We start from the raw sequence: 23,765 nt of genomic DNA, 5'->3' as shown, positions 1-23,765 counted from the left end.
ATGAATCATGCCTAGATGAATAAAAGACCTTTTCTGTCAGATTTATTCTCCAAATTTCAACTAAATTCAAATCTTTCATTAAAGATCCCATTTGTATCGCCATCTTTGATTTCTTATACTTTTCGGAGATCTATCCAGTAATGGATCCAAAACACAATTAAAATCCCCTCCAACCAAAATATTTTCATTGGCCTGATTTAATGTTAAGAAAGCCTCAGATATAAATCAGTCATCATCCACATTAGGTGCATAAATATTCAACAATGTCCATAGTTCTGCAAAGATTTTACAATTCACCATCAAAACCCTACCAGCAATCTCTGTAAATGATTCCCACTCAAATGATAGTTTCTTATGAATCAGAATCGCTACACCCCATGCCTTAGAATCTCTCTTCAATTTTAAATGTTCTTTTTCAGTCAAATGTATTTCTTGTAGAAAAGACAATATCAACTTTCATTTTTTTTATATAAGCCAATACATGTTTACACTTAATCGGATTATTCAATCCTTCTACATTAAAAGTTGCAAAATTCAAATTAGACATTTCTTTACCCTAACAATACAGTCTTCACACTATTACAGAATATTGCACCCCTTGAAAAAAAATCCCTTCTAAATAAAATAACCCTTTCCCCCTTATATATAAAAAACCGCAACTAAAAAAAAGTTCTCAGTCACAAACTACAATAATGTAGTAACCCCCCCAAAAATCTGGGTGTGGTAAAACCCACTAGTGGCAGACAACTATCAAAAGCTTCAGTGCCATCCACCCCTCCCAGTCAAACTATTCCAAAGTACTTAATCAAACACATTTAACCCAACGATTCCAGGCCCAATGACTGTTCCGGATCTTCAATGTCAAGAAGACTCTGTGTCAATTCAACCTTCTTTCCATCCTTCCCATTCCCATTTACCCTCCTTTTAGGTGACGATAACGGTGACCACCCACCTCCTCATAAATCTGCCAACGAATTAGCAAAGATTAATGCATCATGATTATTCTCAAAGAATTGAGACTGAAAATTTCCATAAAAAACTTTTAATATAGAAGGATAACGAAAGGCAAATTTATAACCCTTTCTCCGCAATACTTCTTTAGCTGAATTAAATTCTCTGCACCTCTTAATAATTTATTGACTCAAATCAGCATTAAAAAAAACACTCTATTGCCCCGAACCATCATTGGAGTCTGGTTTTGTCAATCCTTTTGAACTGCAATCCGCATTGTCAATTCTCTATCCTAGTATCTCAAGCAGCAAATCAAAACTGCATGTGGTGATTGGCCCGGGAAAGGCTTCTTCCTCAACTCTGTGTGCCCAGTCCAATTCCAGACCATCCGGAAAAAAATCACTACCCAACACATCAGCAATCCACTTCTTTTTTTAAAATATTTTTATTTGTCACACTATGAACAATAGTGACCAAAATACACACAAACATTTCCCTCTTGAATATACACAGTGTCATTTTCTCCCCTTTTCCCCCCTCCCTTCGCTCCCTCCTTCAACCCCCTCCCCACCCACTCAACATATATGATACATTAAACCCATTAAACAATGTCATCACACAATGAAAATAAACAAGAAATTTGTGTCATCTACTTTTACACACTGGGTCAGTTCATTTCGTCTTCTCCTTCTGTCATTTTAGGCGGTGGAGGTCCGCAGTAGGACTTCTCTGTTGTGTTCCATGTACGGTTCCCAAATTTGTTCGAATACTGTGATGTCATTTCTTAAATCATATGTTTTTTTTTCCAATGGAATACATTTATTCATTTCTATGTACCATTGCTGTATTGTCAGGCTATCTTCTAATTTCCAGGGTGACATAATACATTTTTTTGCTACAGCTAAGGCTATCATAATAAATCTTTTTTTGTGCTCCATCCAAATCGAGTCCAAGTTCTTTACTTTTTATATTACTTAGAAGAAAGATCTCTGGATTTTTTGGTATGTTGCTTTTTGTGATTTAGATCTTCCCAAAACTTTTCCACTTTCTCACATGCCCAAATTGCATGTACTGTTGTTCCTGTTTCTTTCTTACAGCGAAAACATCTGTCTGATACTGTTGGGTCCTATTCATTTAACTTTTGGGGCCTGTGTAACCAATTATATTGTATCGTGCATAACCTTGTGTTTATTGTATTTCTCATAGTTCTGGAGCATAGCTTTTCCCATGTTTCATTCTTTATCTTTATGTTTAGATCTTGTTCCCATTTTTGTTTGGATTTACAGCTTGTTTCCTTGTTCTCTTTCTCTTGCAGTTTGTTATAAATCTTTTAATTATCATTGTGTCTGTAATCACATATTCAAAATTTCTTCCTTCTGGTAACCTCAGCCTGCTTCCCAATTTGTCTTTTAAGTAGGTTTTCAGTTGGTGGCATGTAAACATTGTACCATGAGTTATACCATATTTGCACTTCATTTGTTCAAAAGATGATAATTTATTTCCCGTAAAACAATTTTCTATTCTTTTGATCCCTTTTCTCTCCCATTCTCTAAAGGAAAGGTTATCTATGGTGAAGGGGATTAGTTGATTTTGCGTCAATATTAATTTTGGTAGTTGATCATTTGTTTTCTTTCCTTTCTACGTGAATCTTCTTCCAAATGTTGAGCAGATGGTGCAGTGCTGGTGAATTCCCATGTTGCACCAGCTCTTCATCCCACTTATATAGTATATGTTCAAGTATCTTCTCCCCTATTTTATCTAGTTCTAATCTGGTCCAATCTGGTTTTTCCCTTGTTTGATAAAAATCTGATAGGTATCTTAATTGTGCTGCTCTATAATAATTCTTAAAGTTTGGTAGCTGTAAGCCCCCTTGTTTGTACCATTCTGTTAATTTATCTAGTGCTATCCTCGGTTTCCCCCCTTTCCATAAGAATTTCCTTATTATTTTCTTTAGCTCCTTAAAGAATTTCTCTATTAGGTGAATTGGTAACGATTGGAATAGGTATTGTATCCTTGGGAAGATATTCATTTTAATGCAATTTACCCTTCCTATCAGTGATAGTGGTAAATCTTTCCAATGTCGTAAGTCATCTTGTAATTTCTTCATTAATGGCTGATAATTTAATTTGTATAGATGGCCTAGATTATTATCTAGTTGAATACCTAGGTATCGGATTGCTTGTGTTTGCCATCTAAATGGTGATTCTTTCTTAAACTTTGTGAAATCGGCATTATTCATTGGCATCGCTTCACTTTTATTTGTGTTGATCTTGTACCCTGATACTTCTCCATATTCCTTCAATTTCTTATGTAATTCTTTTATTGATATTTCTGGTTCTGTTAAGTATACTATGATATCATCTGCAAATAGACTGATTTTATATTCCTTCTCTTTTATTTTTATCCCTCTTATTTTATTTTCTGTTCTTATCAGTTCTGCCAATGGTTCTATAGCTAACGCGAACAGTGAAGGAGATAGTGGACATCCCTGCCTAGTTGACCTGCTTAATTTAAATTGGTTTGATATTTATCCATTTACTGTCACCTTCGCCAATAGTCCTTTATATAATGTTTTAATCCAATTAATATATTTCTTTGGTAGGTTGAACCTCTGTGGTACTTTGAATAAATAATTCCATTCTACTCTGTCAAAGGCTTTCTCTGTGTCTAAAGCAACCGCCACTGTTGGCGTCTTGTTTCCTTGTACTGCATGGATTAAGTTAATGAACTTAGATATTGTCCGTTGTTCGTCTTTTCTTAATAAATCCAGTTTGATCTAGTTTTACTATTTTTGGTACACAGTCAGCCAATCTGTTTGTTAATAGTTTAGCTATTATCTTATAATCTATGTTGAGTAGAGATATTGGTCTATACGATGCTGGTGTTAGTAGATATTTCCCCGTCTTTGGTATTACTGTAATTATTGCTGTTTTGCATGAATCTGGCATGTTTTGTGTTTCTTCAATCTGGTTCATTACTTCCAGGAGAGGAGGAATTAATAAGTCTTTAAATGTTTTATAGAATTCTATTAGGAGTCCGTCCTCTCCCGATGTTTAATTGTTCGGTAGTTTTTTTAATATATCCTGTATTTCCTCTATTTCAAATAATTTTATTAATTTGTTTTGCTCCTCTTCTTGCAATTTCGGTAGTTCAATTTTAGCTAGAAACTCATCTATTTTGTCTTCTCTCCCTTCATTCTCAGTTTGATATAATTGCTCGTAGAATTCCTTGAAGTTTTCATTGATCCCCATTGAGTTATATGTAATTTGTCCTTTTTCCTTGATGACAATACCGTTCTTTTAGTTTGTTCTGTCTTAAGCAGCCAGGCTAGTATTTTGTGCATTTTTTCTCCTAACTCGTAATACTTCTGTTTTGCCTTTATTATGTTCTTCTCCACCTTGTATGTTTGTAATGTTTCATATTTTATTTTTTTGTCCGCCAATTATCTTCTTTTTGTTGTATCTTCCCTTGATGCTAATTCTTTTTCTGTACTTGCTATTTCCCTTTCCAGCTGTTCTATTTCCCAATTGTAGTCCTTCATCATCTTAGTTACATAACTTATTATCTGCCCTCTGATGAATGCTTTCATTGCGTCCCATAGTATAAATTTATCTTTCACTGATTCCTTATTTATTTCAAAGTACATTTTAATTTGTCACTCAATGAATTCTCTAAAATCCTGTCTTTTAAGTAGCATGGAGTTTAATCTCCATCTATACATTCTCGGTGGGATGTTCTCCATCTCTATTGCTAATAACAGGGGTGAGTGATCCGATAACAATCTAGCTTTATATTCTGTTTTTCTAACTCTCCCTTGGATGTGGGCTGACAACAGGAACAGGTCTATCCTTGAGTATGTTTTGTGTCTACCCGAATAAAATGAGTATTCCTTCTCCTTTGTGTGTTGTCTCCTCCATATATCCAAAAGTTGCATTTCCTGCATCGATTTAACCATAAATTTGGTTACTTTGTTCTTTCTGCTAGTCTTTTGTCCAGTTTTGTCCATCTTTGAGTCCAAATTAAGGTTAAAGTCCCCTCCTATCAGTATATTCCCCTGCATATCTGCAATCTTCAAAAAGATATCTTACATAAATTTTTGATCCTCTTCATTAGGTGGATATATATTCCAAAATTCTGAATATAATCATTACATACCTCCCTGCTGGATCTATTATTTCCTCCTCTATTTTGATTGGTATATTTTTATTGATTAATATAGCTACTCCTCTGGCTTTTGATTTATATGATGCTGCCGTTACATGCCCTACCCAGTCTCTCCTTAATTTCTTGTGTTCCACTTCAGTTAGGTGTGTTTCTTGCATGAATGCTATATCTATTTTTCATTCTTCAGTAAATTTAACAGCCTCTTCCTTTTGATTTGGTTATATATTACGTTAATATTTATAGTCATATAGTTCAACATGGCCATTTCATACTTTGTTTACCTTTCCTTTCCACTTCCTCATCACCACCTTCCCTCCTTATCCATTTCTGTTTTCTTTTTTTGAACACACTGTAAGACAACACTTCTAAAACATAAAATATTTCCACTATTCCCACATCTAAAATTCCCTTAACCCCAAAGGTTCCCCCCCCCTCTCTGAGTTGCCCCTTGTCCCTTGCCGGGCAACCACAACTCTCATCTGCATTTGGATTGCGAACCCACTCGCAAGTCAACTGATTTCACAGTGACTGTTATTCTCTCCCACCCAACCCCCTCCAGAAAAGACTTTTATCTTCACATATAACAAAACTCACCCTCTTAATTCCCCCCTTACCTCCTTTCTTTCCTTTTCTTCCCCTACTTAGTTCTTACTTATACATTATTTTTCTTCTTTATATGAAGTTTGTCATCATTCTTGTTCTTGTTACATCTCTTCATCTCTCTTTCGGTTTTGCAGGCATTCTAGAAATTCTCATGCTTTCTCCGAATCTAAGAACAGTCTACTTTGCTGCCCTGGGATAACTATTTTAATCACCGCTGGATATTTTAACATAAATTTATAACCTTTCTTCCATAGGATCGATTTTGCTGGGTTAAACTCCTTCCTTTTCTTCAGGAGCTCAAAACTTATGTCTGGGTAGAAAAAATTTTTTTGACCTTTGTATTCCAGTGGCTTTTTGTCTTCTCTCATTTTTTTCATTGCCTTCTCCAATATATTTTCTCTTGTCGTATATCTCAGGAATTTTACTAGAATGGATCTTGGTTTTTGTTGTGGCTGTGGTTCGGGGGCTAATGTTCAGTGTGCCCTTTCTATTTCCATTCCTTCCTGTATTTCTGGCATTCCTCGGACCCTGGGGATCCATTCTTTTATAAATTATTTCATATCTTTGCTTTCTTCATCTTCCTTAAGGCCCACTATCTTTATATTGTTTCTCCTATTATAGTTTTCCATTATATCCATCTTCTGAGCTAACAACTCCTGTGTTTCTTTAACTTTTTTATCAGTTTCTTCCAATTTTCTTTTTAAGTCGTCCATTTCCATTTCTACGGCTGTTTCTCATTCTTCCACCTTGTCTAGTCTTTTCCATATTTCTGTCATGACCAGCTCTAATCTACTCACTTTTTCTTCTCTACCTTTTATTCTTCTTTTTATTTCATTAAATTCTTGTGTCTGCCATTCTTTTACTGCTTCCATATATTCTTGAAAAAATTTTTAATTATGTACAGTCCATTCCCTTTATCTTCTATTTCTCAGTGCAGAACTTGATGTTCTCCTTCTTCTTCTGTGTCTGTTCTAGGGTTTGTGTCTTCTTCTCTTCCTTGTGTCTGTGTCTCTTCTGACTTTCTTGTTGGGCTATTTGTCTCAGTTTGTTGGGTTTTTTTTTAATGGTGTTTTGATGTTGGTCCTCTTCTTCTGGGCTGGTTATCTGTTGTGTCTCTGATTTCCTTTTTTCATTCTCATCCCTCCTGTTTCTGTTATTTTCTGTATCTTCCCGCTGGGAGCCCTGCTGTCGGGTCTTTCTCAGCTGGTCACCCCTTCCGTTGGTGTTGTCTTTGTCGTGTGCATCGGGCATGTGCGATTCCTCATTCATGTGCGGTTGTGCACCTCTGTTTGGCTCCATGAGCCATCTTTGTAATCCTGCATTCAGTGGGTCGCGACCCTACATAGGAACATAGCAACATAGGAAGTAGGAACAGGAGTAGGCCAAAAATGGTCCATCGAGCCTGCTCCGCCATTCAATATGATCATAGCTGATCTAATTTATGACCTAACTTCACCTACCTGCCTTCTCCCCATATCCCCTAATTCCTCTATCATGTAAAAATTTATCTAACTGAATTTTAAATATGTTTAATGAGGCACCCTCAACCACTTCCCTGGTTAGAGAATTCCAAACATTCACTACTCTCTGGGAAAAACTATTTTTCCTCATCTCTGTCCTAAATCTACTCCCCCGAATCTTGAGACTGTGTCCTCTCATTTTTCTTTTCCCGGCCAGCTCAAAAAACTTTCCTACATCTATCCCATCCATACCCTTCATAATCCTAAATGTTTCTATAAGATCTCCTCTCATTCTTCTGAACTAGAACGAATACAATCCTAAATGATTTAATCTTTCATCATAAGTCAACCCCTTCATCCCAGGGATCAACCTAGTAAACCTCCTCTGGACCGTCTCCAAAGCCAGTATATCCTTCCTCAAATATGGAGACCAGAACTGGACACAGTACTCCAGGTGCGGTCTCACCAGTACCTTATACAGTTGCAACATTACCTCCCTACTCCTGAATTCAATTCCTCTAGTGATGAAGGCCAACATTCCATTTGCCTTCTTAATAACCTGCTGCACCTGCAACCTAACTTTTTGTGATTCATGCACAAGCACTCCCAAGTCCCTCTGCACAACAGCATGCTGTATTTTTTCACCCTTTAAATAATATTCAGCTCTTTTATTTTTCTTTCCAAAGTGGATAACCTCACACTTACTAACATTGTACTCCATCTGCCGGACCTTTGCCCACTCATCCAGCTTAACTATATCCCTCTGCAGACTCTCCACATCCTCATTACAATTTGCTCTTCCACTCATTTTGGTGTCAAAACCCCAGTGGGGTTTCCACTGACCTCAGGGAGTGGGCTCCTCTTTCCACAGTGGGTCCCTGCTTCTTTGTACAGGTAAAGCTTTCACCTTTCTCTTCTGGCGTCTTTCCTTCTTCTTTCCTTCCCGTTGTTTTTGGCTTTTCTTTCTTTGGTGCCATTTTCTCCACATTTTTATTTTTATTTGTTGTGGTTTGTGTGTCTGGGGCTTTGCTTTTTCTTTACTTTTTTCCTTCTTTTCTGGAGAGGGCTGGTATTCTCCTACTGGCCACTACTCCATCACGTGACTCTAGCAATCCACTTGAAAAATTTCACCGGGTCTGAACCTTCAATATCTTCTGGAAGACCTACTATTTTAACATTATTCCTCCAATCTTGATTTTCTAAAGAATCAATTTTCTTCAACAGTTCCTTCTTCTGGATCTCCCAACCCATGATGATCAGTATGAGTGATTAATTCAAAGATCTAAGCAACGTTATTATGAGTTGGGTGAGAGGGCTCATAAGGTATGAGCTTTGCAATTAAAAATGGAACAGGTATCAAGAACTATTAATGCTGCTAAAAAGAATTCAATAGTTACCTATGAACCTCAGGAAATTGATGACCAATTTTATTCATTTAACCAGAAATTATATGCTTCTGAGGGAACTCTGGATGATGGTTCTATTGAATCCTTCTTATCTAAGTTAAATTTACCAGTTTTGGGGGTAAAGGAATTGGAAGGTCGATTTCAGACTTTGAGATTAAAGAAGTTATACAGGAGATGCCAAATGGAAAGTCACCAGTTGATGACGGATTTTCAGTGGAATTTTATAAAGTGTTTTATGAAGATTTATCTTCTATATTTATGGACGTGCTGCAACAAATAGCTGAAGATCAGTCATTACCAGAATCTTGTTCAAGTGCGATAATTGCAGTAATTCCAAAGAAAGATAGAGACCCATTGAATGTAGCTTCGTACCGACCAACTTCTTTATTAAATGTGGATTATAAAATAGTGGCTAAAGTATTGGTAAATAGACTTGCTAAATATTTACCTCAGTTGGTACATACAAATCAAACAGGTTTTATTAAGAATAGATGTGCATCGGACAATATTCTTAGATTGATAACATTGATCAATGCATCGAGACAGCATGCGGAAAAAGCATTTGATAGGGTTGAATGAAATTTTTTATTTAAGGTGCTGGAGAAGTTTAATTTCAGCCCTATTTTTACTGGTTGGATTAAGGCATTGTATAAAACTCTTATTGCTAGGGTGGTGATGAATGGCCAAACTTCTTTGCCATTTAAATTATTGCGATCAACTCATCATGGTTGTCCATTGTCACCAGCCTTGTTTGCATTGGTCATTGAACCATTAGCTCAGGCAATTTGACAGAATGACAAGGTTAAAGGGATAAGAAATGCTGATGAGGAATATAAGATTAATTTATTTGCTGATGATGAATTGATTTATTTGACACATATGAAATATTTGCAAGAATGTTTAGTTCAATTTGGGGAGTTATCTGGGTATAAGGTGAATTGGGATAAAAGTGAAATATTGCCAATTTCGGAAGGGGATTATGAAGAGTGTAAAAATATGATAAAATTAAGATGGTCTGATAAAATTAAATATTTAGGGGTAACTGTGAATGCAAATTGTCAATCTTTATATAAGTTAAATTATGTACCTTTATTGAAAAAGATTAAAATGGATTTGATTAAATGGAAGGATCTTCCATTAACATTAATAGGTCGAGTAAATTGTATTAAAATGAATATTTTTCTTCATATTCAAATACTTATTTCAATCAATTCCATGTTTACTTTCAAAAGGTTTTTTTCAAGATTTGAATAAGATGGTGAGGAAATTTTTATGGAAGGGAAAACTAGCTCAAGTAGCTTTACCGAAATTGATATGGAAATATGCACGAGGTGGACTTCAGTTGCCTCATTTTCAAAATTATTATGAAGCTGCATAGTTGAAGTTTGTTAATAGAATAATGGATATTAATCAGCCTACTAGTTGGGCCAAGGTGGAGTTGGCCTGTATTTCTGAATTTGATGTTCAACCATTTATACGTAAGTGGAATTTGAATTTAGTACAGGGATATGATATGCTGGTATTAAAACATTTATTAAAGATATGGGTTAAAAGAAATGATGTTATAGGAACAAAGGGTAAATTATCAATCCAAACTCCATTATATCGAAATTAGCTTATTCCTTTTTCAATGTTTAATAGGTATTTAAAGATATGCTATTCTCAGCGTATAAAAGTAATTCAGGATTATTTCGAAGAGGGACAGTTTATTTCTTTTAATCAACTGAGGGGAGAAATTTGGTATACCTGTAAATTCTTTATTTATGTATTACCAATTTAGAGATTTGATAAGGGATATTTCCTTTATGCCAAAGATAGGTTTTATTTCAGATATGTGTCGATTGTTACAGGAAACTATGGATAAACTGAATTTGGAGAAATCTAGAAATAAATGGGAGAGTGATTTGACTTATACCTCAAGAGGATTTTGAGGTTATGTATCATGAAGGGATAACTAAATTGACTAATGTAAGATATGGTTTGGTTAATTATAATTTTTTGCATCAGTTATATTTGACTCCTGAGAAATTGAAAAAAAAATACGGATTTAGTAATTTGGATCTTTGTTTTAGATATGGGTTAAGTACTGAATCCTTTTTGCATGTAGTTTGGTGCTGCGACAGGGTACAACCATTTTAGGAAAAAGTTAGGCTGGTTTTGGAGAAATTATTTAAAATTAAATTACTATTAGATCCAGAGATTTTTTTGTTAGGTTATATGGTTTCTTTGACTGGTTTGGGGTTGGATAAGTTTCAAATAGCATTTGTTCATTTGGTGTTATCTGTGGCACAAAAATGTGTAGCAATTACTTGGAAAGACAATGTAGAGATTAATACAGCTCGTTGGCACAATGAATTGAGATCTTGTATTTATATGGAGAAAATAACATAAAATGTACATGATAATTACTCTTTTTTTGTTAAAATGTGCTCATCTTATTTAGTATATATGGGTTTGGAAATATCTTAAAATATTGTATATGTTTTATGTTTTCTTTTTTGGCTTCCCTTGAAGGGGCAGGCTAATGGGTGGGGGGTGCTGGGAGGGGAGTTGTTACTGATTTTACGTTGTTTTTAAAAGTTTTTTTTTAATCTCACTCAACATATAAACAAATAAAGAAATGCAAACTATTCATTAGAGAGAAAAAAGACAATAAAGTGCACGTCCTTAAATGAGTCCCTGAATGAGTTTGTCGTCTTATGGAGTCTGATGGTGGAGGGGTAGCAGCTGTTCCTGAACCTGGCAGTGTGAGTCTTGTGGCACCTAGACCTCTTTCCTGATGGGAGCAGTGAGAACAGAGCTTGTGCTGGGAGGTGTTGGTCTTTGATGATTGCCGCTGCCCTCTGACAACAGTGCTCCCTGTCGATGTGCTCGATAGTGGGGAGGGTTTTGCCTGTGATATCCCGGGCTGTGTCCACTACATTTTGCAGGGATTTACGCTCAGTGGCATCTGCATACCAGACCATGATGTAGCCAGTCAGCACACTTTCCACCGCATATCTGTAGAAATTTGCCAGGGTTTCAGATGTCATACCATACCTTCGCAAACTCCTGAGGAAGTAGAGGCGCTGACGTGCTTTCTTCACGATGCCATTTGGATGTTGGGTCCAGAAAACATCTTCTGAGACAGTGACTCACAAGAACTTAAATGTGCTCACCCTCACCACCTCTGATCCCCCAGTGATCACTGGATTGTAAACCTCTGATTTTCCTATCCTGAAGTCAACTGTCAGCTCCTTGGTTTTGGTGACATTGGGAACGAGGTTGTTGCTGATGCACCATTCAGCCAAGTTTTCTTTAAAACTTTTTTTATTCATTCAAAAAACAAATAATATATTACATATACAGCAATTAAACATGAACATGAACGTTTTTTTATATAGAAAAAAAAAGAAAAGAAAAGAAACCCCCCCCTCTTTCAGCCAACTCTCCTAAGGAGAGCCATTAAAAAAAAGAATATTAAAAAATTAAATATACATATTAAAATCTAATCAATATAAGCCAAGTTTTCAAACTCCCTCCTGTTTGCTGACTTATCGCCTTTGTTTTTACAACCCACCACCATGCTATCTTCAGTGAATTTATCGATGGTGTTATTGTCGTACCGAGCCACACCGTCATAGGTGTACAGCGAATAGAGCAGGGGGCTAAGAACACAGCTCTGTGGTGCTCCGATACTGACAGAGATTATTCGTACTAATCCTCACTGATTGTGGTGTGGAAGTGAGGAAACCCATGATCCAATTACATAGCGGGGTGTTGAGTCCCAAGTCTTGGAGCTTGCTGATCAATTTTGAGGGGATGATGGTGTAAAATAAAGAGTTAATAAAGAGTGTCATGATGTGTCCATCTTTGCCATTCAGGTGATCGTGGCCTTTGTGTAGAGCCAATGAGATGGCATCCACCGAAGAAACCTTTGCTACGGTAGGCCGCAGGAGATGGGCTGGTTGGTACCAGATTGTGGGCTGAAAGGCCTGTACTGTGCTGTATTGTTTGATGTTCTACATTCTGAAGTAAATAAGAAGAAAGCTGGTGAGCTGGCCGACCCCTTGAGGTCTTGAAAAATTGATGTGGCTTCCTGGGCCAGCTTGTTCTTGCTCCAGGAATGAAGGATGAACAAGATTGAAAATGTGGCTGTTATCTCAATCTTGATTCCCAACCTCCTTTGACCTATTCTCTATTCCTTCTTCAAGAGTTTTCATGTTAGACCCCTGATGCTGGGAGTGTGCTGCTGTGAGTGGCCAAGTAGTGGGGTCTACTTTTATGAGGACTTGGGGTGGCTTTTGACATGTGGTCCAGCCTTCAATGGAGCAGGAGAAGAATGAACTTTCAGGACCGAAAGAAAATGAAAGGGGGGGTGACTGCAGAAACGTGGAGAAACACAGAAAATGCAGACACTGTAACTGTAGAAAAAACACAGAAATGCTAGAGCAGCAGTTTTCAAACTGCTTTCTCACTTTAAGTCATCCCTACACCATAGTGCTCTGTGATTAGTAAGGGGTTGTGCTTAAGGTGGCATGTGGGTGGGAAGGGAAGGTTGAGAATCACTGCTCTAGACCCAATTGCTACTGAAAGATTTTGCCTGAGAAAAATTGTTATTGGCCCATTTTCCTTGGAGTTATAAAACCGTGCACATAACGAGTCAATGAAGTACAATGAAAACTGTGGTTTTCAAACCTTTTACTTTCCACTCACATACCACATTAAGCAATCACTTACTAATCACAGAGCCCCTATGGCACTGGGATTGCTCAAGTGAGATTCTTTGGCTTGGCTTCGCAGATGAAGATTTATGGAGGGGTAATGTCCACGTCAGCTGCAGGCTCGTTTGTGGCTGACAAGTCCGATGCGGGACAGGCAGACACGGTTGCAGCGGTTGCAAGGGAAAATTGGTGGGTTGGGGTTGGGTGTTGGGTTTTCCCTCCTTTGTCTTTTGTCAGTGAGGTGGGTTCTGCGGTCTTCTTCCAAGGAGGTTGCTGCCCGCCAAACTGTGAGGCGCCAAGATGCACGGTTTGAGGCGTTATCAGCCCACTGGCGGTGGTCAATGTGGCAGGCACCAAGAGATTTCTTTAGGCAGTCCTTGTACCTCTTCTTTGGTGCACCTCTGTCTCGGTGGCCAGTGGAGAGCTCACCATATAACACGATCTTGGGAAGGCGATGGTCCTCCATTCTGGAGACGTGACCTACCCAGCGCAGTTGGATCTGCAGCAGCGTGGATTCAATGCTGTCGGCCTCTGCCATCTCAAGTACTTCGATGTTGGTGATGAAGTCGCTCCAATGAATGTTGAGGATGGAGCGGAGACAATTCTGGTGGAAGCGTTCTAGGAGCCGTAGGTGATGCCGGTAGAGGTCCCGTGATTCGGAGCCGAACAGGAGTGTGGGTATGACAACGGCTCTGTATATGCTAATCTTTGTGAGGTTTTTTAGTTGGTTGTTTTTCCAGACTCTTTTGTGTAGTCTTCCAAAGGCGCTATTTGCCTTGGAGAGTCTGTTGTCTATCTCGTTGTCGATCCTTGCATCTGATGAAATGGTGCAGCCGAGATAGGTAAACTGGTTGACCGTTTTGAGTTTTGTGTGCCCGATGGAGATGTGGGAGGTGCTAGATATGGTAAGAGGAGAGGTGGGAATAGGTTTTTGCTCTGTGAAAGGAGACAGGGAAAAAGGGAGAGAGAAAGAGAGACCAAGCTGGGGAAAGGCCACAGGGAGAAGACGAAGATTGGTGGGGGGAGGGTTTAATGGAAACCAGGGAAGTCGATGTTTGTGCTGTCCCAAATGGAAGTAGCTCAGATAGATAACAGGGAGTTTCCTGTGAAGATTGCACTTCACCAAGCACGTCACAAGGTAGCAGTCATGTTCAAGAGTTTGAACAGTACTGCCTGACAGCAGAAGGCAGAAGACATCAAGAAATAAAATTCAGGAAATCAAATTGCTTAATACTGTATTAGTTCTCAGGACTTTGCTACTGAAAATGATTTTCCATGAATGAATTACAAGGTTGAACATTTCCAGATCATGTTTCTTTAGTTAGTGAACTCAACCAGCTGGGTCACTACATGGTGATCCCAATGTATTTTCCGCATCCTGGACAAACAAGATGTCACCATTTCCACGAGTTACATTTATTTAAATTTTAAATTTAGACATTCAGCACAGTGACGAGCCCTTTCGGCCCATGACTCCTGTCCCACCCAATTACACACGATTGACCTACAACCTCCAGTTACATTTTGAATATTGTGAGGAAACCAGAGCTCCCAGAAGAAATCCACACAGGCATAGGGAGAACTTACAGACAGCATGGGATTTGAACCCCGGCCAAGGTCACTGGTGTTTTAAGAGGGTTGCGCTAACCACTATGCCAACTATATTGCCCATCGCATTTGTATTGTTTTAGAGCAGTGGTTTTCAAACTGCCCCCCTCAACTTACATTCCACTTTAGGCAATTCCTATGCCCTACGTGCTCTGTGATTAGTAAGGGATTGCTTAAGGTGGACTGTGGGTGGAAAGAAAAAGATTTGAAAACCTCTGTTTTAATCGTACCTCATTGATTCGTTATCTGCACGGTTTCAGGCCTCCAAAGGAAATGGGCCAATGACCATTTTTCTCAAGCAAAATATTTCAGTAACAATTGAGTCTAGAGCAGTGATTCTCAACCTTCCCTTCCCACTCACATCCCACCTTAACTAATCCGTTATCAATCACAGAGCACAGATGTCATAAGGATTACTTAAAGTGGAATGTGAGTTTAGGGGAGCAGTTGGAAAACCACTGTTTTAGAGGAACCTAGGCCATTTACTCAGGGAAAAAAATGATTTTACTCCCTCAGTGAGAACTAGGGAAAACTGAAGGTGCAAACCTGCACACTTCATAATCATCTTTCCCTTAGCTACCTAATATAAAATGTGCATTCCAAATGTGTGATTGCACAGTATACTAGACAGTCACAGGTGAAAAACTCAATGCGTCCAAGTAAATGGTGCTCTTGTCAATGAACAATAATGTTAATGAGTTTATTGTCATATGCATTATATAATGTACATATTCACTAACATTCTTACTGAACTTACTTTGTGAAAAGAAAAAATAAATAGTTTAGATAGTTTAGCAACTGTCTGTCAGTGAAACCAGCAAGTCTGTTTATTCATAACAATCGACTGACTTTTTAAGGAAAACCGCACCCCTCCCCCCCCCCCCCCCACTCCCCCCACTTCCTTCCGGAGCCTATCATTGTTTCCTGGGTCAGCTTCAGGTCACTGCTGGCCTGATGCCCGTCAAGAAGGGACAGGTCCCTCCACCCCACTACTGGCTAAGGACTGTAAGCGTGGGGTTCTCCTTCACATAAACGGGGGCCCAGGGTCAAGTTGCTCCCCTCGGTTCTTTCAGCAATTTTGCCCACTTTGTTGGGCGGACGGGCCCGCCACGCCACCCCCCAGAATCATCGGCACCCCGATGTAGCAGAGACTGCATGTCATGGTGCCCTTCAGTTGAATTACAAACCTCTGGCCATGGCAGGAAAATATCTAAGCGTGCAGGTTTCAAACAGTCTACAGTGTACAAGTCCTTCCTGCCACCAATGTTCAACATGAAAAACACACCCTCACAATACAACACCCTGAAAGGCCCTTCGTTGGGGGACTGTAACGGTGAACCATGAGGGGACCCTGCATACAAACACAAATTCACAGGTAAGGAGTTCTGTAGGTATGTCTTCCATGCCTTCTAGGTTGAGGCGGTTTCTTGTGGTTAGCACATAGGTGGTTGAGAATGTTGAGAGAGTTGTCCTGAATATTAGGTGAACAGAAAGGACACCGTACAGGATCTCAGCGGATGAGGCTGAGAGGTCCTCCTTCGGTGCTGTTCAAATCTCCAACATGACCCAAGGTAGTTCATCCACCCAATTTGGTCCTTGCAGCCTGGCCTTGAGGGATAACTTCAGGTGACATTGGAAACGTTCTACTAATCCATTGCCCGTGGGTGGTAAGAGTAGTGTGGTGCAATTAGCTGCCCACAAAACTAACCCAAGGCCAGCAATGAGGTGAACTGTATGCCCCTGTCTGAGGTGATGTGTTTGGGCACTCCAAACCGAGAGACCCAATTGTTGAGGATGGGTATTGTCTCGGGCCAACAGGAAAAGTGGTCAATTGCCATCAGCAGATATTTCATACCTTGACTGATAGGCAGGGAGCCCACGATATCAACATGAATGCGCTCAAACTGCCTCCGTGCAGGGGGAAACGATTGCAGCGGAGCTTTGATGTGCCTGTGGACCTTTGCTTTTTGACAGTGAACATAGGTCTTTGACCAGAGGGTTACATCCTTTCTGAGGCAGTGCCACACGAAACAGTCTGTCACTAATTTTATCATGGACCGAACAGACAGGTGGGAAAGTCTGTAGTTCTGGTCAGGTACCCTGCGCTGCCAACTGACTGGAAGGATCAACCTCAGGGGGGCTGTGGACACATTGCACAGCGAAGACCACCCACCAGGTTCAGTGGGGACGTCTGCCATGGACAAGTTTGTCAGGGCTTGCACATCCAGATCATCATCCTGGTCTTGTAGCATTCGGTGAATGTCCAAACCACCGGTGATCCCAGCTACTGTTGGGCAAGACTGTGTGTCAGTGACAACATTAATCTTCCCCTCAACATGCTGTACGTCAGTCATATATTCTGACTCAGGACAATTTCCCCTGCTGTCTGGCGGACCATGAGTCGGAACATTTACTCAAAGCGTGCATGAGGGACTTGTGGTCTGGGCCATCTTTATAACGTGTATCTGAAATGGCAGAAGGATAGATACATTACCAGTAACTCCATGTCAAAAGCACTGTAGTTTTGCTCTGGTGGTCTGAGGTGATGGCTGAAGAAAGCCAGTGAACATCACCTGTGTTCAAGGATCGCACTGATCACAGTGTCTGAAGCATCTGTAGTCAAAGCGATCGGTGCCTCCAGGTCTGGATACACCAAAAGGGTTGCATCTACTAAGGCAGATTTGTTGCATCGAAAGCTTGGTCGATTCCTGCGTCCATACCACTTATTTCCAAGTTCCTTTCATGAGTTCAAAGAGTGGGTGCATCTTCTTGGCTGCGCTGGGAATGAAACGATGGTAGAAGTTCACCATCCCCAGGAATTTCTGCAATCCTTTTACCGTGTTGGGGCATGGGAAAGCGTGGATTGGCTCTACTTTATCCTGCAGCAGAAGGGCGCACTTGTGGGTGATGCGATGTCCGAAAAAGTCGATTGTACCTACGCTGAACTGACATTTGGGTCAACAGTGAGGCTGTACTTTTGCAGGTGTTGGAAGAACACAGTGAGGTGTGTTTTATGGGTTGGAACATCCACACTTGCGACCGGGATGTCATCCAGGTACATGAACAAAAAAATTGAGGTCTTTTGTTACCACGTCCATATGTCTTTAGAACGTTTGGGCTGCATTCTTCAACCTGAACGATGTCCTAAGTAACTCAAAGAGTCCAATCGGGGTGATGATCGCTGTCTTGTGAATATCCTGTTCCTGAACAAGGATCTGGTGGTATCCCCTCACGAGATGCACCTTCCAGAAGATGGAGCAACCCTTAAGCTTTGCAGCAAAATGCTGGGCATGGGGACATGGATAACGGTCCGAAATCGTAACACTGTTCAGTCGTCGGTAATTTCCACACAGCCTCCAGCCTCCATTGTGCTTGGGGACCTTATGCAATGAAGCCCAAGGGCTGTTGGAGCAGCTTACAATCCTTAACTCCTCCATCGTGGCAAATTCCGCCTTTGCCTTGCACAGCTTGTCATGCGGCAGATACCTAGCATTGGTGTATACCGGCGGCCCGGACATTTCAATGAAGTGAGCAACACCATGGGCCGGCTTGGAGTTCCACAGGAGCACAGTGTATTCATTTCTCTTTAGTGTGTGGACATGCAGTGGGGCAAAGGAACGCTGGCAGAGCACTGGAGGGTAGGACTGAAAAGTCTGCGTGTGGACCAAACGGTATCCTCCTATGTCCACCAGAAGCTTGTACGCCTTCAGGAAGTCAGCCCCCAGCAAAGCCTGACCCACAGCAACAATAATGCACCTCCACTGAAAAACCTTGTTTGCCGTATGAATTGTGACCAATTGCGTTCTGTACCTTGGAATGGTTGATCCGTTGGCCACTTCTAAAGGGAGCCCTGGGGTGGGGGGGATTGTTCCTGCTCTCCAAGTCAGATGATGGGATTAGGCTAAATTCGCCACCAGTGTCTAGCAGGAAAATGTGTCTGGAGGTATGGGAGGCCTTTCTGAGTGCCAGCCGCTGAGGCCACTAATGACAGCCAGCTTACTTGTTTCCCTGGGCCGATGCATTTTGGCTGTTGGAGTAAGTGCAAGGTTGATTGCGCCCACGGGCATTATGCTCCCAACGGTGATGATATGACCAGTAGCCACTCCATTTATCCTTTTCCCCTTTCTGCCCCTGGACAGTTGCTATGGTGTCGCTGTCAGGTAAACACCCAGACTCCGTACTTGTTGAGCCAACAGTATACACTGGCTATTTCTGGAGGGAGCTCTGCTGTGACGTGTGGATTAGCCTATCCTCCTCTCTGGTGACTAAACAGGGGTGGCGGGGGCATAAAAATCTATGTTTGAGTTTGCAGGTAAAAGAAGCATGGGCAGTTTGGACAGGAAAAGGGCTTTGAATAGAAAACATTCAGTGTGGCGATCCGCCAACGCAGTCATTTCACACATAAGGTCAGAAGGGTTCCGGTTGCCAAGACCTTGTAGGTTAAGAAGGCAAATGTCTTGCTCATGGCGGATGAACTCTAGGGAGTCGAGGAGGACACGCCAGAATGTCGTGTACTTATGCTCAACAGGTGGTTTTTTTATGAAGCTGCCAAAATCTTGTGTCTTCCGAGGTAAAACCCATTCAGTGGAACTGGACCTCTCCTAACCCTAGCCAACCTCTGGGTTGATTTGTCCAAAAAGGCGGAAAATGGGTGCCCACAGTGTGGATAACTGCCGGCAGCGATGTTGCCTTCATAAGCTCAGAAGGCCCTGCCTCATCTGTCATGCTGGTAAGGTTTCTACCATGTTAGAAACCCGCTGGGGTCACCACTTTAGCACCTGGGCTAAGCTGACAAAAAAGAAAACAGTCTGTGAGTTAGTGAAACCAGCAAGTCAGTTCATTAAAAAAAAACACGCGGACTTTTTAAAGAAATCCACCCCCCCCCCCCCCCCCATTTCTGGAGCCCACGCATTGTTCCCTGGGCCAACGTCGGGACACTGCTGAGTCACTAGGGGCTATTAAGCTGCAGCACCTGGGTAGCCCTCCTTGGACCCAGGTGCGATTAGTGCCTACAGCACCTTTTAAGCTGATGGGGATGGGCTCAGTAAATCGCCACCGTCAATCGTGCTCCACCCAACCCGTGGCAGCCAACCCCTTTCCTCTCTCCCTCCATGGCAGCAGCCTCTTACCGCACCCCCCCCCCCTCACTACTTCATCCCAAATCCTGGCAGAAACCCCCTCTTCCCCCCCCCCCCATCACTGCAGACACTTCAGCCGGGGTTCCCCTGTGACACCAGTGCATAAGCGCTAATGTCACAGGAGTAACTAGGTCGGCCATTTTGCTGCTGAGTACAAAAATCCCCTTAAAATCACATACTATTTTTAGATATAAACCACTTCAAGTTAACCATGAAGTGCCAACATATCAATGAAAATTTTCTTTCTGCCATTTGCCCTTGGTGAATCTTGATGCAGTCAGTGGTGAACGTGGTGAAAGGTTTCACCAGGAAAAGTGGTATCAGGGTAACTGCAAACTATCAATGCTGGTTAACTATATGGTTGGACGCTGACGTTAGAGACATAAAAGATGCTGAGTACAAATGAAAATCAGCAGCAAAGCATTTTTAGGGTGTGGCGCACCGTTATCCAGAATCAGACACACACAAGGTAAAGACTGTACAACAGGCCTTAATCCACAAAGACTTCCACAGAGCCAGGCTGGCTGTGGCTGCAGCAACTCTGAGTGAGGCCTCGGGAGGCCGGCGCAGGCTAATATCCCAAAGGGTGATTGACACCCGACCGGGTGGGGCTTGATCCATTCAGGCCGACTGATTGACAGCCGGCCAGGTGTTGTCCTGTTCCCTTACACTCCTGCAGGTACAGAGGTTGCCCCCTGCACTAGGCCGGTGGTGTAACACCGCATAGGTCAATTGAATTAATGCAATGTGTCAGCATCGTTAGGCAATTAAACATGGTAAATTCAATAAAAGTTAATTTAATGTTTTTCCCACTTCCTACGTAATGCAGCAGATCTGAAATTATCTTTGTGTTCAGCTTAAAGGTGCTTATCATAATCCCCAGTATTTTTTCAGGGAGCAAACCTTTTGAAATAATTTGTTGTTCAGTAATTAAGTACAAAAAATGAGGGTAAAACACAGAATTCTGTCGACACGGTGGTTAAGTGATAAAACACACACATGCTGGAGAAACTCAGCAGATCCAACAGTGCCTTTATGTAGCAAAGGTGAAGATCCATTACCAACGTTTGGGTTCACACCTTAATGAAGGGCACAGGCCTGAAACATTGGCAATAGATCTTCACCTTTGCTACATAAAGGCACTGCACAAAAATTAGATCAGCTTCACAGATACAAGAGGGCAAGACAAAAAAAAACAGGTGGCATTTCAGTCGGGCAGATAGTCCACTTGCAGTGTTGTAAGAAAAGGAGGTTCATGAACATGATAGCCATTGGAAAGGAACTGTTCTTGCCCCTAGAGGCGCTGGTCTTCAGGCTTCTGTATCCTCTGCCTGAAGGTGGCAATGAGAAGAGGTTGTGACCAGGGTGGCGGGGGACCCTCGTGATGCTGGCCACCTTTTTGAGGCAGTGTCTCACATTGTCCTCTTCAGTGGGTGGGAAGGTCAGAATCTGTAATGGATCTGGCTATGTTTGCTGCTTTCTGCATGCTTTTTCTTTTCCTGGGCACTCAAACCAGTCTGTGTGGCAACCTGTCAGTATTCTGTCTACAGTGCACCTGCAGGCATTTGATAAAGTATCCAATGACATACCAAAGCTTCTCACACTCCTTAGAAAGTATAGGTATTGCCATGCTTTCCCCGCAGTTGCCTCAATGTGATTCCTCCAGGGAGGGCTTCTAGTATATGGGACCACCAGGATCTTGAAGACACTCACCGTCTCCTTCTGCGTCTCATCAGTGCAGGCAGGTGCCTGGCCCCTCACCCACCTCTTTTCCAAAACCAACAATAAAGCTCATCGGTCTTGAAGTTCAAACCAAGATTATTGTTTGGCCACCAGGTTCTCGGTCTCCATTCTGTATTCTGACTCATCATTTCCTGTTATTCGCTCAATAATGGTGGTGGTGTCAGCAAATTTGGAGTTGAACTTGGCTGTGCAGCCAGAGTGGGGAAACAAGCATGTAACCTCAGGTGATCAGAGTGGAGGAGGTGGTGGGCAGATCCACACTGATTGGGAACTGTTAATGAGGAGGTTGAGGATCTAGTTTCGGAAGAACTGAGTTTCAAACTTCTAAGAATGATCATAGGTTTTGTTGGTCTGATGGTATTAAATGCTGAGCTGTAGTCAATAAACAACAGCCTGACACAGGCGCTATTGTGGTCCAGGTAATCTAACGCAGAGCAGAGGACCAGCAAAAATGGTGTCCGCCCTTGACCTGTTGGAACACTAGGAGAACTGAAGTGTGCCCTGGTCGTTCCTAAGAGAGGAGATTTTCTGCTCCATCGTAATAGACATTAGTCACTGAGGCAAGTCACCTAGCTCTTTCTTTTGGCTCCTATAACAAATGTCACTCTGAAGCAGGTAGGGGGATCAGGCCAGTGCAGTGAGAGGTTGAAAATGTCTGCAGTAACTCCAGTCAGTTGGTCCGCATAGGTCTTAGGGAAGCAACCAGGCAGGCTCTTTGGGCTGGATGCTTTCTGAGGCTTCATCCTTTTCTGAAACGTCTGTTCACCCCTGCCTCAGAAAATGGACTCACAGTTGCTGGGGGTCGTGAGCCTCACGAGCAAGATTCATTGTTTTCCATTTCAAAGCGAGTATACAAGGCATGAAGCTCGTCCAGAAGAAGTATGTTACAGTTATGATGCCTTGTTTTTCCTTATTGGACAGATGGTGCACAAGTCTACCACAACAGCCAATACCTACAGATGTTATCTATAGATCGCTTTCTCCAGGGGACACAGCTTTGGATTTCTGTATTCCAGCGCGCAATGCCCAAGTGGGAGTCAGATTTCCAGGTCACTACTATGCACTTCCTGGCCACTGCCAATGCAGTCATTACAAATTGTGTTTGGAATTTGGACCACTTCAGTTTAAGCCTCATGTCCATCATGTTTCCTAATAGGAACAGCTCTGGGTCCTGTGGGAATTCTTTACCTATGATTTTTTTTCTCTCTAGGCCCTGGCCTAGTTCCACCCAGAAGGGTCTCACCTTGATACATGTCCAGATTGCGTGCACACATCTGGAGGCATTGCCACATCTGAAGCTTTGGTTTGAAATTTCTGGTTCAGCTTTATTCAATTTTTTTGGTGTTCAACACAGCTGATGGAGGAAGTTATACTGCACCAGCCCAGACCATGCATTAATAATTGCGGCCATGCTGTTCCCACACAGGGCTGACCAGCACCACTCATCAATCTTTGTTCCTAAGTCGGGCTCCCACCTTTGCCTTGATTTGTGAAGGCCACGTTTAGGGCCTTCCGCTTGGAGTAAGAAATATATCGCCAAGATGAACTTCCATGTGTTCCCCTTTCGAATCGGGATCTCTATGTCACCGCGATGTCCTCCTTCTTCAGAAAGTGTAGCTTTTCCTCTACTGCCATTAACTTGTATCTCCTCTTGATCACGTACATATGCCCTGGCCCCTTCTTTCACCCCGTACCCTCGCCCACCCTCCCCTGCACAACCCCACAGGTGCAACAAAGACAGAGTTCCAGTTGTCCTCACCTACCTCCCCAAGCATCCTCTATTTCCACCATCTACAGCGTGATCCCACCACCAGACACATCTTCCCTGCACCCCCCCTGCACTTTCTGTAGGGCTCATTTCCTCCAGTACTCCCTCGACCCCTTATCTCTTCCCACTAATCTCCCCTTCAGTACCGACCCCTGTGGACCACAAGAAATGTTATCATTACACTGACACCTCCTTCCTCACCAATTTTCCGGATCCAAAAC

This window comes from Narcine bancroftii, chromosome 3 (genome assembly GCF_036971445.1).
Source record: "Narcine bancroftii isolate sNarBan1 chromosome 3, sNarBan1.hap1, whole genome shotgun sequence".
In the NCBI taxonomy this organism is placed as follows: Eukaryota; Metazoa; Chordata; class Chondrichthyes; order Torpediniformes; family Narcinidae; genus Narcine; species Narcine bancroftii.
This window is presented reverse-complemented; position numbering follows the sequence as displayed.